This window comes from Anser brachyrhynchus, assembly GCF_964034855.1.
Source record: "Anser brachyrhynchus genome assembly, chromosome: Z".
NCBI lineage: Eukaryota > Metazoa > Chordata > Aves > Anseriformes > Anatidae > Anser > Anser brachyrhynchus.
The window spans coordinates 59147674-59161643 of NC_137697.1; the positions used below are offsets into that span (position 1 = coordinate 59147674).

General features: G+C 41.1%; 1 long non-coding RNA gene across 1 annotated transcript in view; it reads right to left on the reverse strand.

Moving 5' to 3' along the window:
- The window catches only part of LOC308185623, a 72863-nt gene extending 72005 nt beyond the window's left edge, over positions 1–858 (reverse strand). The window contains exon 1 of the long non-coding RNA XR_013943521.1: positions 698–858. This is a non-coding gene — a long non-coding RNA (uncharacterized lncRNA). The remainder of the gene's footprint in view (positions 1–697) is intronic.
- Between the last annotated feature and the right edge of the window lie 13112 nt (positions 859–13970).

Here is a 13970-nt window from a genome sequence, read left to right on the forward strand (position 1 = left end):
GAGACCAAGCTGCTAATCTCCTGTTGTAGGACCATCGATCAGACTTGCAGTGTTTTCCTAACACTACTACTAACATTCTTGTAGTGTTTCCCTAACTCCACACATTTTCATAATTCATTTCAATTGGAAAGCCTCTAAATCAAGTTTAACCTGAGTCACCGGAACAACTTACATGACTGCGCCCACAGTTTCTAAGAAAAAAGAAAAAAAAAAAAAAAGTCGACCACAAAAAAACAGAAATAACATCAAATGTGTCTATGCTGCAGACACATCAGCAATCACTGTGCTCCAAAAGGCAGCTCATTCTGTCTAGCCGAGGTTCTCAAAGAACATATGTGTGACCTACAGACAAGGCTCTCGGGTCAGCAGCATGTCCAAGGGACAGGCAGCTGCAACTAAAAGCCACAAAACTGAGGACAATACCTAAAATCTACCCAAAATCCTAAAACAGAAAATGACCAAGGCTGTGGGAGCAATACTGTGGACTGGCATATGTCCAAAAAAGTGGAGCCCAAGAAAACCATTATACTTTCACCATCCAAACTTGTGATCTCAAGCAATTAAATTAAGTACCTTTGACAAGACCTATTTTCTTTTAGGCCATATTGACTGTCATTAATTATACTGCAATCTTTTAACCATTCCATTTTTTTTGGCCACAAATCAATGAAAGATTGACCTAAAATTACTCACTTACCTTTCTAAAAATAATTTCATGACTTTTGCGCTGCCTTAGTCTCTTGGAATGCACCCAGTGATAAATTTACAAGAAGTTGTAGAGGTGGCCCAGAGATGTCTACTGTAAGCAAGCCTTTTTCAGTCATCTTTGTACCATTGTTGGAGTTTAAAGGATAGAAGAGGCCAGAGAAAACTGGGCCTCCAACTTACACATTTCTTTACCTGGGTGTGTTTGACAGCTCCAGATCAATGGCTGCAGGTGGCTGGAGCCATTAATCTCATTAATCCCTAATGCTCTCAGATGGCCCTCTTGGCCATTATCTCCTCAAAATCTTAATGCATATTAGGGTGCAGTCAGTCCTAACCTGAGAAATTTTTCCTCAGGCTTGTCACTTGTCCCTATGAAGAAGGCCCTGGGTGTTGGGAAATCAGTGTAAATCAGTATATCCAGGGAAGAGAAGAAGATCCGCCCTACAAAATGTGCTGCAGATTAGGGGGAATATGAGACCATTAAGTAAAACAAGCATGTCACCCTCCTTTTTGTCACAACTCTGGATTATAAACTGCTTGAACTGTGCTCCTCTGCTGAACATGAATCTTAGCATTTTACAGCTTTGTCAGACCATTTATTCTTTGATTTACCCCTCTCCATACATCGTCCCTCTGACTGAAGTAGTTCTGCATTTCTGGCTTCTTATAAATTGATTTTTCTTTCAGGACCCTGGGTTTTATCTCCTCTTCATTCTGAACATCATCTCGTTGCTTTCAGAAGAGCCTTTTTCATTATTAATAACATAACAATCGTACCCCTCACAACCCTTCTTTCTCCAGAGATGAACATGATAGTGATGGTGATGATGATGATAACTATAATAACAAAAATCTAGTGTATTATAAAAGAGTAATAGGGAGGAGGGAATAAGCTGAAATAGTAGTTAGTCTCTATAAAATAATTAATCCTTATAGCAAAATGCTTGGCAGACTGGTAGAAGACTTGAAAATCCCAATCATAAGAATTAAAGTGACTGAAAGTAAGTGGTATAAGTATCTTCAGGTGAGCGTAGCTGGTGAGTTTCTTTATGCAGTGATTCTTCGTGTAACAGCCTTACCTCTAACTTTCAGAACAATCCAGCAAACTAAACATGTTACTGACATCTACAGAGGGATTTTCGTGAGTCATGCTTGCTTTGCTATGCGACATGAAAGCAAAAATGCACAGAGTCATGTAGCATTTCCAGTGAAGATATGCCAAGCAGTAGATGAATCCCAACACTGAGATGGTCCTTGTGCCTACTTCACCCTGTAAGGCTAGAGGGAGAACAGTGAGGAGCATCGCAGGCACACTGAAGTCAGAGGTAAAGCTTTTTGCAAGGCCTGTAAGAACCAGATTTCATGTTTATTTTGCCAGTATTTGATAGCTGCAAATAAAATGCATTTTTTCTTTGTAAATCATTGACCATACAGCAAGGCTTGCTGTCTCTTCAGCACCTTCTCCCCCATGTGCCAGCATCTTAGCCAGTGGAAGCCATTGCAAGAAACATCTGGTTTAATGGGTTTATCATTGTTTTGTTATCAATCGTTATTTAAAGACAAGAACTGTATTGAGAATTCTGCACTAAACATATACTTAAATGTCATGTCACATGTACCCTTTCAGACTGGGAACTGTCTCACTTGAAGTAACCTGTAAAGTGCTTTTAGCTTGTTCCTTTTAGCTTGTCTACTAGGCCACAACATCCTTCATCCAGGCTGGATATCTGAAAGCAAAAGAAGTGTGAAGGTAGCCAGGTGTGCAGCAGGGCTGGGTATTGGAAGCACGTATGTTTTTATCTGACTTGAAAAAGATCTGTTTTCACTTTCCATCCAGCTATAAGAGTAAACCTAACAATATAAGGAGAACTGAAAGCTAAGAGTAGTGATGGTTTCTGTCTGTTTGCTGTGATCCTGGCTGGAGGAAGCTTTCTCCTAGCTTTATGAATATTCATTCTTATGTCTCCAAACAGCAATAGAATGTATATTTCATTCTATTTTCACAAAGACAACCAAAAGAATAAATTTCACATATCCAGGCTGTGCAAGGAAGCAAACTAAGGAGCAAAATGGTCCAAGTTGGTCAGGTTGGGTATTCAGATACACATCTTTATTGCAAGTTGTCTTTTCCACTTGAACTGTGGTAAGATGATCCAAGGGAAATGACATGTGCTAATAATGGATTGAGTGCCTGAATTAGGGAATATGAGACATCAGCATAGTTTCACTTTACTTTGGGCAGAACTGGGTAAGAACAGAATTTTTTTTTTCTTATTTTTTTTTTCTGTACTTAAAAAGGAGTCTGAGAGTACTGCCAAATATAGAGAGAACATCAGCATCTGAACTGGGGATCTGTCATACAACAGGCACACAGTCATTAACGAAAGAGGGTCACGTTCACTGTTGATGTAAGTGGACACAGCATTTTGTATCTTAGTGAATCCTCATTTAATCAGCAGAGTAAAGTGATATTCTCAGCGTCAAGGACAAATACTCAGCTCACAAAATCACCATTACCTCCAGCACCCTTGTGTGTTAATTTTCAGAGTGTAATCAAAGTTAAGAAATCAGACATCTCTCTTCAGAAAAGAAAGATGTCGCAAGTCAGTGTGCCAAAAGGGGTCTGCCTCTTCTAATAGGAACTTTGACCCAAATCCTTGGGTCATTAAAAAAAAAATAACAGGCAAGTTGGCCACTCCATCACCAGCTGGATTTGTGTTGGCTATTATGACTGGAGGAACCAAATCCAAAGCTCAATAAACATATTCTGAACTTCACAGAAAGCCATCTAAGCCTTAAGGCTGAGGGAGACATCAGTGTAGCTGCACGTAACACCCAAATACAATGCATTATAACATAAGGTAGATACTGACTACAAAGAAGGAAGAGTTTCCATCACCTTCATTGCCCAGGGAAACCTTCTATGAAATGATATAACAGAATACTCCAAGGTGGGGAAGCTGAAGCACAAGCATGAACATGAATGCACATTTTCTGTCATTCCTCATGCATGGTAAGAAACAACTTTAGCTTCCAAAACATTTTTTTTATATATATAAAAAGGAAAAATCATTAGAGGAGACTAAGTCCTTAAAGGGCATTTTAGCAAAACAGTTACTACTATCATGTATATCTTGCTCCATCCCCAAAATACTCACCTTGCTAAAAAGGCCCTAACACAGACCTTGCTGCATTCTCAGCAAGGCACTATTTGGTTGATAAGTAGTGATTGAGGAGCACTGCAACAACCTTTTTCTGAGCACAGGTAGACAGCTGCTTGGTACACACAGGTATTTGACCACAGGGCTACAGTCAAGCATTTGTTTGATCTGAAATAGAGTCTGTTATATTTCGTATGTGAATATACTCAAGAGATAGAGTCATGGAATCACAGAATGGCTCAGGTTGGAAGGGACCTTCAAGCTGATCTAGTTCTAATGCCCCTGCCATGGGCAGGGACACCTCCCACCAGACCAGGTTGCCCAAAGCCCCATGCAGCCTGGTCTTGAACACCTCCAGGGATGGGGCATCCACAGCTTCTCTGGGCAACCTGTGTCAGTGCCTCACCACCCTCTGAGTGAAGAATTTCCTCCTAACCTCTAATCTAAATCTCCCCTCTTTCAGTTTAAAACTATTCCCCCTTGTCCTGTCATTATCTGAACGAGCAAAGAGTTGCTCTCCATCTTTTTTATAAGGCCACTTTAAGTATTGAAATGTTGCAATAAGATCATCCCAGAGCCTTCTGCCTTCTCTTCTTTAGGCTGAACATCCCCAGCTCTCTCAACATTTCTTCATAGGAGAGGTGCTCCTTGATCATCCTTGTGGCCCTCCTCTGCACCTGCTCTAACAGCTCCACATTCTTCTTGTGCTGGGGCCCCAGATCTGGACGCAGCACTCCAGGTAGGGCCTCACAAGGGCAGAGCAGAGAGGGACGATCACCTTCCTCCACCTCCTGCCCACCCCTCTGTTGGTGCAGCCCAGGACACAGCTGGCCTTCTGGGCTGCAAGCACACACTGCTGGATGGTGTTGAGCTTTTCGTCCACCAGACGAAATCTATTTCCAGATAGATTGGAAACAAGCAGTGTATATGTCCTTCAGAAAAGGAACTTCATTAAATCTTCCTCTGAGGAAGTGATATAGCATGGGGTGAAGAGACTGAGCTTGGGATGTTTCACTGCAATTCAAAACAAAGAGCAAATTGTCCTTACACAAAATTAAAACAAACAAACAAACAAAAATTTTGTTCTTCATAACAGTTACCTTCACAAAGCAGTAACTATGATGACATCAAGTCCTGAAGCACAGAAATAAAGTAATGTTTATGAAGTCTCCTTTTCCCAATGTCTGAAATTAGAGAGAACTTTCTCATGTCAACTGAATGATAACAAAAAACCACAATTGTTAAAGGAAGTATTTTATAAACTAAGGGCCATTATTAGGGTATCTTTATAAACATCCAGGAAGAAACAGATCTTAGAGAATGCTTTCCCTAAATGATGCTGTAAGTAAATCAGAAGCAATGAACAGGATTTGCTGGATTAAATTCTGCAGTCTGAATTAGTCTATGTTCCAGGGTTAGATAATCGGAGTGATTTCTTCGGGAAAAGAAACAGCTTCTGTTATGGATTCATTTATTATTTTAAGAGGATGAAAATACAGTTTAATAAATTTTATTAAGTACTGCTGGGAAACACAGATAGCAGTATAATCTGTTTAATTTTTCATGCGAGTTTTTATTAACAATGGTATGTAACTGTGATACATGTTTTTTCTAAGCTGATCTCTTTTACTAGTGGTATTTGAAACAGCACTGATTGAAATTTGTGTAGCTAACCACTGAAATTGAGTAGGTCTAGGGTAAGTAAATGAAATATATGAGTAATATTAGAACATGTTTGCTTTTAAAACTTCTTTCTTTTTCTTATTTTCTGGAAAACATACTTATACCAGCAAATCCTGAAGGAAAAAAAAATAAAATTATTTTATTATTTTAAGACAACAAGAAGAGCATAAAGACATATGAAATTGCTTTTTGATCTTCATTTACCATATGTGATTAAATTAAACTATAAATTTTGGCATTGCAGACAAGTAGACATATTCTCCTGAACAGAACCTGTACTTCAAGTCTCTGTCATCTTCTTTACATAATATCTGATAATATGCACAAAATCAGAAGAAATGGGTTAACTAGAAAACAAAGAATAAGTTGTTGGGATGGTCAGGGAAGGATCATGACTGTTGAGTAAATATCTCAAATATCCATACACAATATTAATAGATAATAATCATTACCCACATGTGAAAATACAATGGAATTGTACGATATATTGTGTCCTTTCAATAAATATATGTATATATATATATATTCTTTTTCTGTTCTTGTAAAAGCTGCAATGCTCTTGAAAAACAATATAGCATTAACAAATGAATGAGTTTTTTCTTTTGACCATCTCTCTGTCTGATAATCTGGTAACTTATTACTGAGGGGACAGTCAAGCACTGGAGTGTGCTCCCCAGAGAGGTGGTCACAGCACCAGGCCTGCTGGAGTTGAAGAGGGTTTTGGACAGCACTCTCAGACGTATGATTTGATTTTGGGGTGTTCCTGTGTAGAGCCAAGCGTCGGACTCGATGGTCGTCATGGGTCCCTTCCAACTCGAGGTATTCTATGTTTCTGTGATTTACATACAGTCATCTCTGCAGTTGTGTAAGCAAAGATGGGACTTGGCAAAGGTTTTGTTGTTTCCTGCTGTTACCTGGGTATAAGGTCCCACTCATGATTCAGGCTTGTGGGAGTTTGTAGGGTTTGTGTGCTATCTCGCAATCCAGTCAGGATTACTTTAACTGTAGGCACCAACATGAAAAAACTTCTCTGTAGAGAAAATCCTCTGCTGCACCCTGATTCAGAAGCAGGCATAGGCCATAAAAACCTATCCGCTATCTGATGAGCAAGCATCAGCAGATCAAGAGTAAGCCACCTAATGATAAAACTCCCTGCCAGAAGAGACTTTTAAAACATATCTGTAAAAACAACTCGGGAAGTAAAATCAATTGCCATTCTATTATGCAATATATAAATACATATTTTTTTAATAAAACGCTGGGCACTCATCCTGCTGGAGGAGACTGCTCTGGAGTTCAGTACTGATCACTAGTGCTCAGGCTCCCAATAAGCTGCTTAGCATGGCTATCAGAAAATTGCTTATCTTATTAAATTACAGCGTAATCATGGGCAGAATCCCACAAACTTGGCAAAATTTCTTATAGCTGATGCCAACCAGAAGATACTGAGGTTGAAATAAATCATGCAAGAGAAAAGAAATGAGAAATAATATATCACTGTACGCCTCTATTGGTATTTGGATAGCTATAAAGTATCTAGCACATAATCATGCATTACATTTACTTAATGTAGCTTCATTGCCAAAAAGGTTACCCTTTTCCCACTGCACGTTGCTCATTCTCATCCACGCAGGATCAGCCATCTTCCTCTTAAAGAAATGGTCTGGAGGTGGGAGGAAGGGTCAGCTGTTGGTGGCAGAGTGGCCAGAAACATCTCACACCAGCTCTGGGGCTGAAAAATTGCAGTATGGGACTACGTTGTTATTCTTTACAGCAAATGTGACTTAGCAGCCTTGACCTGAAACAGATCTCTTTTTCACTTAATCATGTCACAGTGCTGACAGCAGAGTCCTTAAATAAGACACAGATGCTCCAGAGAAATGAGCGTGCATGTGTCAGAAAGGAAGAAATGACTGCAACAATTTCTGAGCTAATTGTAGGGTAGACTTGTGATGCTCCTAATTGGGGCTAAGGAAATAAGCTACAGAAAAAGCAGGAAGACAGGAAAAGCAGGTAAAACACAGAGAGCAGGGAAAATACAGAGTCAGCATGTTGGATAACAGGGAAATGTGAATCATGCAGGATCAAGGGACACTGCAAAAGGAGGACCTGTCAAAAACAGTCCTTTCCTTTCCTCCAGCCCTTCTCAAGCATGCAATTTATACAACCAGGAGTATCAAACCCCAGATGCTGAGAGTCTGGCTTGGTAATGCCAGGTGAAATAACAGTTCTCTTGTCAACTGCTTCAAGGACATCATTTTTTTAACTTTCATCTGTTCAACTAGAAGGTTTCTGGTCTGCCTCCAGAAAAGCAGTTTCTTTCTTAAATGCATTTTTTTTCCTGCTTATGAAAAAAAATATATATATACATTTATCTTCTGAAATTTAGGTACAGGAAGTCATCAGGAGTATGGGCAAAAAGACATCGATAATTCAGAATGGATCCACAAGCTTTCATATACGAAATGTGAAGCAGTTTTCTGCTCTCCCCAGCCCTGGATTCAGTTTGGGGGCTGTCCTTCCATAAAAATAGGAGCTTCTTGAGAGGGTCTAGGGATGGGGTCAGGGGGAGCAATTGATGTGATAGAAAACATGACTTTTGGAGACAAATTAAAGAAATTGGGGAGGGAGGGTTGTACTTTAAAAAAGAGGAGACAAAGGAGGAAGGGATGTAATAAGCTCAGGGGAATTCTGCATAGAAAAAAAAGGAATTTTGCTCTTCATGCCCACCATATATACAACCTAATCAAGCAAGCCATGCTGTCCCAGGAAAGGGGGATGCTCCAGGACTGCCCAGGGACCCACTGGTAACTCCCAGTCTGGGTAGGGCTAAGGACAGTTAACTAACTCCTTGTCTGGACATAGCCATCAATGGTGCCTCTTCACAGCATGGCTGTCACCCTTCTGGGTAAATGTAAATTATTGCAGAGTTTGGGTCACTATTGTGAAGCAATCATTTACTGAGCTGATCATGGAAAAAATAAAAATAAAAATGTATCTTCTATGTGTTGAGAAAAAGAAAATTAAAAAAAAAAATCACAGATATTCTTGATGGTATGCTTGTTGGATGGCAAAGCCCTGCAGGTCTGCTTTCCAAACCTGAGCAGTTGTGTTGCTTAAACAGGAGATTCAATGACACTCAGATACCCAAGGAATTGCTTTAGCTGGCCACGGACGCCATCTAGGCAACAAATCTAAAAGTTGTCCTCTCAGCTGCAGAGCCTGCAATGCAAATGAGTGCTGTGTCCCCTTTCCACCCGTTTTTCCCTTAGAGGGCTAAAAAATGTCGGTGTGGCCCTCTCCAGACCCATTTGTTGTCGGTGAGCATGTCCCGGGGAAGCAGCTGGCACCCTGGGCAGGACGCTGCCACCCTGCCAGGAGGGGTGCAGAAGGGAAGGAAGCTGGTACCAGTTCAACTCCTTGCTCTTAAGTGAAAAGAACGGTGTTTCAAAAGCACTGCTTGTAACCCAGCACTCTTACAGCACAGGGGCAAGGTGTGGGTGCTTTTTGGTCAGCTCATATACCCACACGGGCACCCGCTGACCTGCTGGGGGAGGCAGGAAAAAATCTATTTTATTATCAACAGGCTTGCTCCTCAGCAAAGCCAAATGAACACACGATTTTCCTCCATTACAGTGTCTTTGCTGTGTATGTCCCATGTGCTTGCGTGATGGTCAGCCTTTGAAATCTCTCCTAGCCAAATGCGCCAGCGTCCAGTAGCGTGTTTTAACCCCTGTAAGGATGTATAGCTGGTGTACACATCCTGCCTGGTACTTAACATATAGCCAGTGTATGCATCCCGCAGGTGGTTCCCGTGCTCAGAACCGAGTATCTCAGCGCCACCACAACAAAACCAGACGGGTGCAGGATCTGAGACCCCACACCTCCCAGCACACGGGTGAAGCCCACCCAACCCACTCACCGACACCTCTCGCAGACCTTCCCACACCCGCAAGCAAACTGTGGACAGCTTCTCGGCCGTCAAAGGGGTGACTTTGCCCCTGCTGTGCTCTGCTGGCCGCCTGCGGCCCCCAGTCCCTCCCAGTCCTTCCCAGTCCCCCCCAGTTCCTCCCGGTCCCCCCGGTGCTCCCGGCGGTGACAGAGCAGTGCGGTGCGGTGCAGAGCTGCCACCTCCTGACTGCGGAGCGCGGCGGGGTCGGGCCGGGAAAGCCACATTTCGAACAGCAGCCTCTGGATGTGGTGGAATTTCAGTGGGGGCACTCACCACCGAAAGCCATTTTCAGCCACATCTATAAGTGCGGGCTCCTATGTAGGCTCCTTTCAAAGTCGTTGGAGGGTCACGTCCGTTAAAAAAATCACCAACCTCAGATGACCAGCAACACCAAAGTTAAAGCACACCTTACACTTTGAAGAATCAGAGTTTTTAAATGATTAGCACTGTGGGCATTTGAGACCAGATACCCTTTGGAACAAACTATTCAGGCTATTTCTAGCTTTCAATCTGCTAAGTATATTTGTTCATTTTTTTCCACTGACATTTAGAAATATGTTGCCATTATAGCAGCTAATTTATATTTGCTTTCATTGAAATATCCTATTATTGGGACTGCAAGGGGGTTTCCTCTATCCATACATCACAAATTTATACACCAGCTTTAACATCTGCAGCAATTCAGTATGTGACTTTGAACAGTGCAGTGTATTGTGCATAGCTACAGACTTTATATTTAAACACACATCCCATTTTCAACTTTTTTTTTTTTTTGGGGGGGGGGGGGAGGCTCTGGGGTGACCTCATTGCAGCTTTTCAGTACTTAAAGAGGGCTTATAAAAAAGATGGAGAGTGACTCTTTGCTTTTTCAGATAATGACAGGATAAGGGGGAATGATTTTAAACTAAAAGAGGGGAGATTTAGATTAGACATTGAGGAAATTCTTCACTCAGAAGGGGGTGAGGCACTGACACAGGCTGCCCAGAGAAGCTGTGGATGCCCCATCCCTGAAGGTGTCCAAGGCCAGGCTGGATGGGGCTTTGGGCAACCTGGTCTGGTGGGAGGTGTCCCTGCCCATGGCAGGGGGTTGGAACTGGGTGGTCTTGAAGGTCACTTCCAATCTAGCCATTCTACGAATTATTCTGTGATTTTTTTCCCAGTTCCCTTGTACCTGGTACCCCAAGTAGAAATTCATGTTCCTTAGTAGTTTACATGATGTAATTGTTTTGTTTTGTTTTCTTTATGGCACTATGCTCTATAATCAGACTTAACAGAAGGAAGACAAGTCTAAACCACTGTTGCTTGTCAGAATAAATCGACAGCATTCTTGATCTCCAGTTGGCAGAGAAGCAGTACCCACTGCAATGCTCCCTGAGCTACTGGCCAGCTGCCCCAGGGCTGGGATGCAGGCAGGGCCCTGATGGCACGCAAGGAGCCCTGTCTTGCCCCTGCCCTTGTTCTGGGAGAGGTCCCACCGTAGCCTCACCTAATTTTTAATTTTTCCCTAATGATTTGCCCCAGGCTTCTGCCTCATGGATGCCCTGGGAGGGCAGCCAGTCTCATCCCCTCAGACCATGTGTGTCCAGCGTGCCCATTCAGCTATTCCATGCACCACCACCACCATTGTCAGCAAAGCACTTAGCACTGCCCTCTGCTCACCTTCAGACTGGTAGCAAAAACCAAACCAGGCCATGGACTGCAACTTCTGTGTGCACCATGTGATGGGCAGACACTGCCCAGTGGCCCAGAAAATGGGCTCCGGTGCATCAGGTGTATGTGCTTCACGCAGAACTTGCTGCTTGCTTCTCTTAAAGATAGATAAAAAGAAAGACACTGACTAATACAGCTTTCCAGTATTTACTGAAAATACTACAGCTTTGAAGAATAAGAGACTGAACTCTTTACTTCACTACAAATTCTGTTTAGGAAGAGTTCTTACTGCTTTGTACACACAGGTGTTGTAATGGCCAGCTGCACGGTTTAATGACAGCAACTTAATGGGAGTGAGTTCATGATTTATCTCCAGGTCTGACAATTATATTAAATATTTTATTAATTTTATTAACTGAATATGTTAAATAACTATATTACTAAGACATGGAGATAAGCATAGCTGCTTCTTCCTGCTATCCCAGCTGCAAACCTGCCAATTTTCAAATTAGGGCCTGCGCACTGGAAGTCTGAAGACTGCACAGTGTCACAAAAACCTGGCTTTTCAGCTGAAGAAATACTTATTTCAAACTGAATCTGAGCATTTAGGTAAAAGCAGAGGCTACTATGCTACTTGCCCAAAGCAGGAGGTCGAAAGTCTGCCACAAGCTTGAAACCCACCTGAAGTCACTGTGTGTCAAGAGGATTATGCAATGAGAAGCAAAACATACCTGAGAGTGATGAGGGGCACAGCAGAGAGTTTTGGAAAACAGGAGTCTAAGACTTTATTTGCAAGAATCTAGTGTGGTTTTTATTAATATGGCACAGATCATGGCTGTTGTTAAGTAAAGGTCTTTGTAATTCAGCGATATCCATGTGGTCCAACATTCGTATCCCTCCAGCAGAAAGTTAATCTGGCATTGAAAGGAAAGTATTTTCCTTGGCTTCTTTCAAGGGTCTTTTCCAGGACTGATGAAACTCTGTGATGAGGACTTGAACTAGTGCAAGCAAGATGCATTTAAAGTACATTCTCAAACCTGGTTTTCTTCCATTTGCTCGTCTTTGTCTTTGTCAGCTGTGTTGTATGGAACATGTTTTGCAAAAGCAAATGACCAGTGGCTGTTCTGTCAGTGGAGTACACTTTCTTAAGTATAGGGAAACTGAGCTTTGCTGGAGGGGATTAGCTATATTCCAAGTTAGAAAGATGATGTGAAATTTTCTGATTCAGGCCCAAAACACTTTTTCTTCCTCTTCTCTTTTTTTTTTATTTTTTTTTTAACCTGCAATGAGTTTTATTAATTTGATGTGCAAAACTTAACACAAAGCAAAGAGAACCTGAAGTCTGTTAATATTAATTTTGTCAAATGACAGCTATCCAAGGATCAAATCAAATCTTGTAAATGAAGGTGTAGAACAGGGTTTTCCTTCCTCTTTGACAGGTAGTTTGATATCTTGTAATGTTGTGGCCTTATCACTTTGATAAGATAGGAAAGCCAGTTGCTAAACTAAACAACCTAACATGAATTATCTGCAAATATTTCTGCCCATATTTATGTCAACTATACAGTATTTTGTGTGCATTTAGACCAAACCTACTATAAGAAGGAGAAGGGCAGAGAAATAAATGTTCTGGTCAGTAACTCAATTTTGGAAGAGGGAAGTAAAAATTGGCAGGCTCCTTTATGACAAGATTATAACGCTCACTAAAATTTCTGTAAAATTTATGGTAATATCCTTTTTTATCTTCCAGTTTCTTGAGAGCTGCTCTCCTCTGATTTCAGCAAGCCTTGGAACAAAGCCCACCTTGTGACTTCAACCCATTTGGCTTGAACATGACTTGGCTTATTCACACATGATGTAAACCTGTATGAATGAAACCTAAGCATACTTTGTAAACTGGATAGATCCAGATCATAACAATAACTATGCAGGGTTCAAGAGCATGGTTAAAATCCCATCTGCATTGAAAATGATAATTATACCTGGATGAGACATCTACTTTTTTAGTGATAGTTCAGGAAGATGCAACCTAAAGGGTATTGCAGTCGCCCCTTAGTCTTTTGTCTTTTGTCTTTTCTTTTTTTTTTTTTTAGTATATTTTAATATTGCTTTGAAAATAGAGAAGGTTGGGGGGTGGGGTAGTTCTTTTGGTTTGTTTGATTGATTAATTATTTGTTTGTTTTGCAATAAGACTTGCTTGTGTTGTCACCAGGAATGACAGGCACAGGGAAAACACATTTTGTGCCATTTTAAAAAAGAGAGAAGTAAATATAAGAAAATCAGTATCTTGCTTAAAGCATAAAAATAACAAATGTCAACAAGTGACTAAGAAGTGACTTTTTGTTACTGATTAAGGATATTTTTATTAAATCAGAGTTCATCTTAATGACAATTTATGAATTTACAGGAGATTTCTCAATAATCTGGGTAGAAGTTGGCAAAACCAAACCTAAACTTGTCATTGCAAACACATTCCAAATGTGAGCAGTACTGACCTCAGCCGTGAAACATGGTATAATCACCGAATCTGAGTAGCACTGGGTAAGTGTAAGCTTTTGACTTAATTTCCAGCAAGTCAGTCCCCACAGACCTGCTCTCTTTCAACAGGCTAAGTATTCCCTAGCATAAAAGATGTTGAAAGTAAAAATGTGTTTTATCTGGTCCTTTGCTTCTCAAAGCCTTTTGATTGTCACTCTCTAGCATTCATTTGCATTGTATGTGTCATATCAAAAGGAATGGCAGCCAGAGGAGAAGTGGCTTCTCCATCAGGTTTGCATTTCAAAGAAGAACCATTTCCCAGATTAACTTCAAAGCTG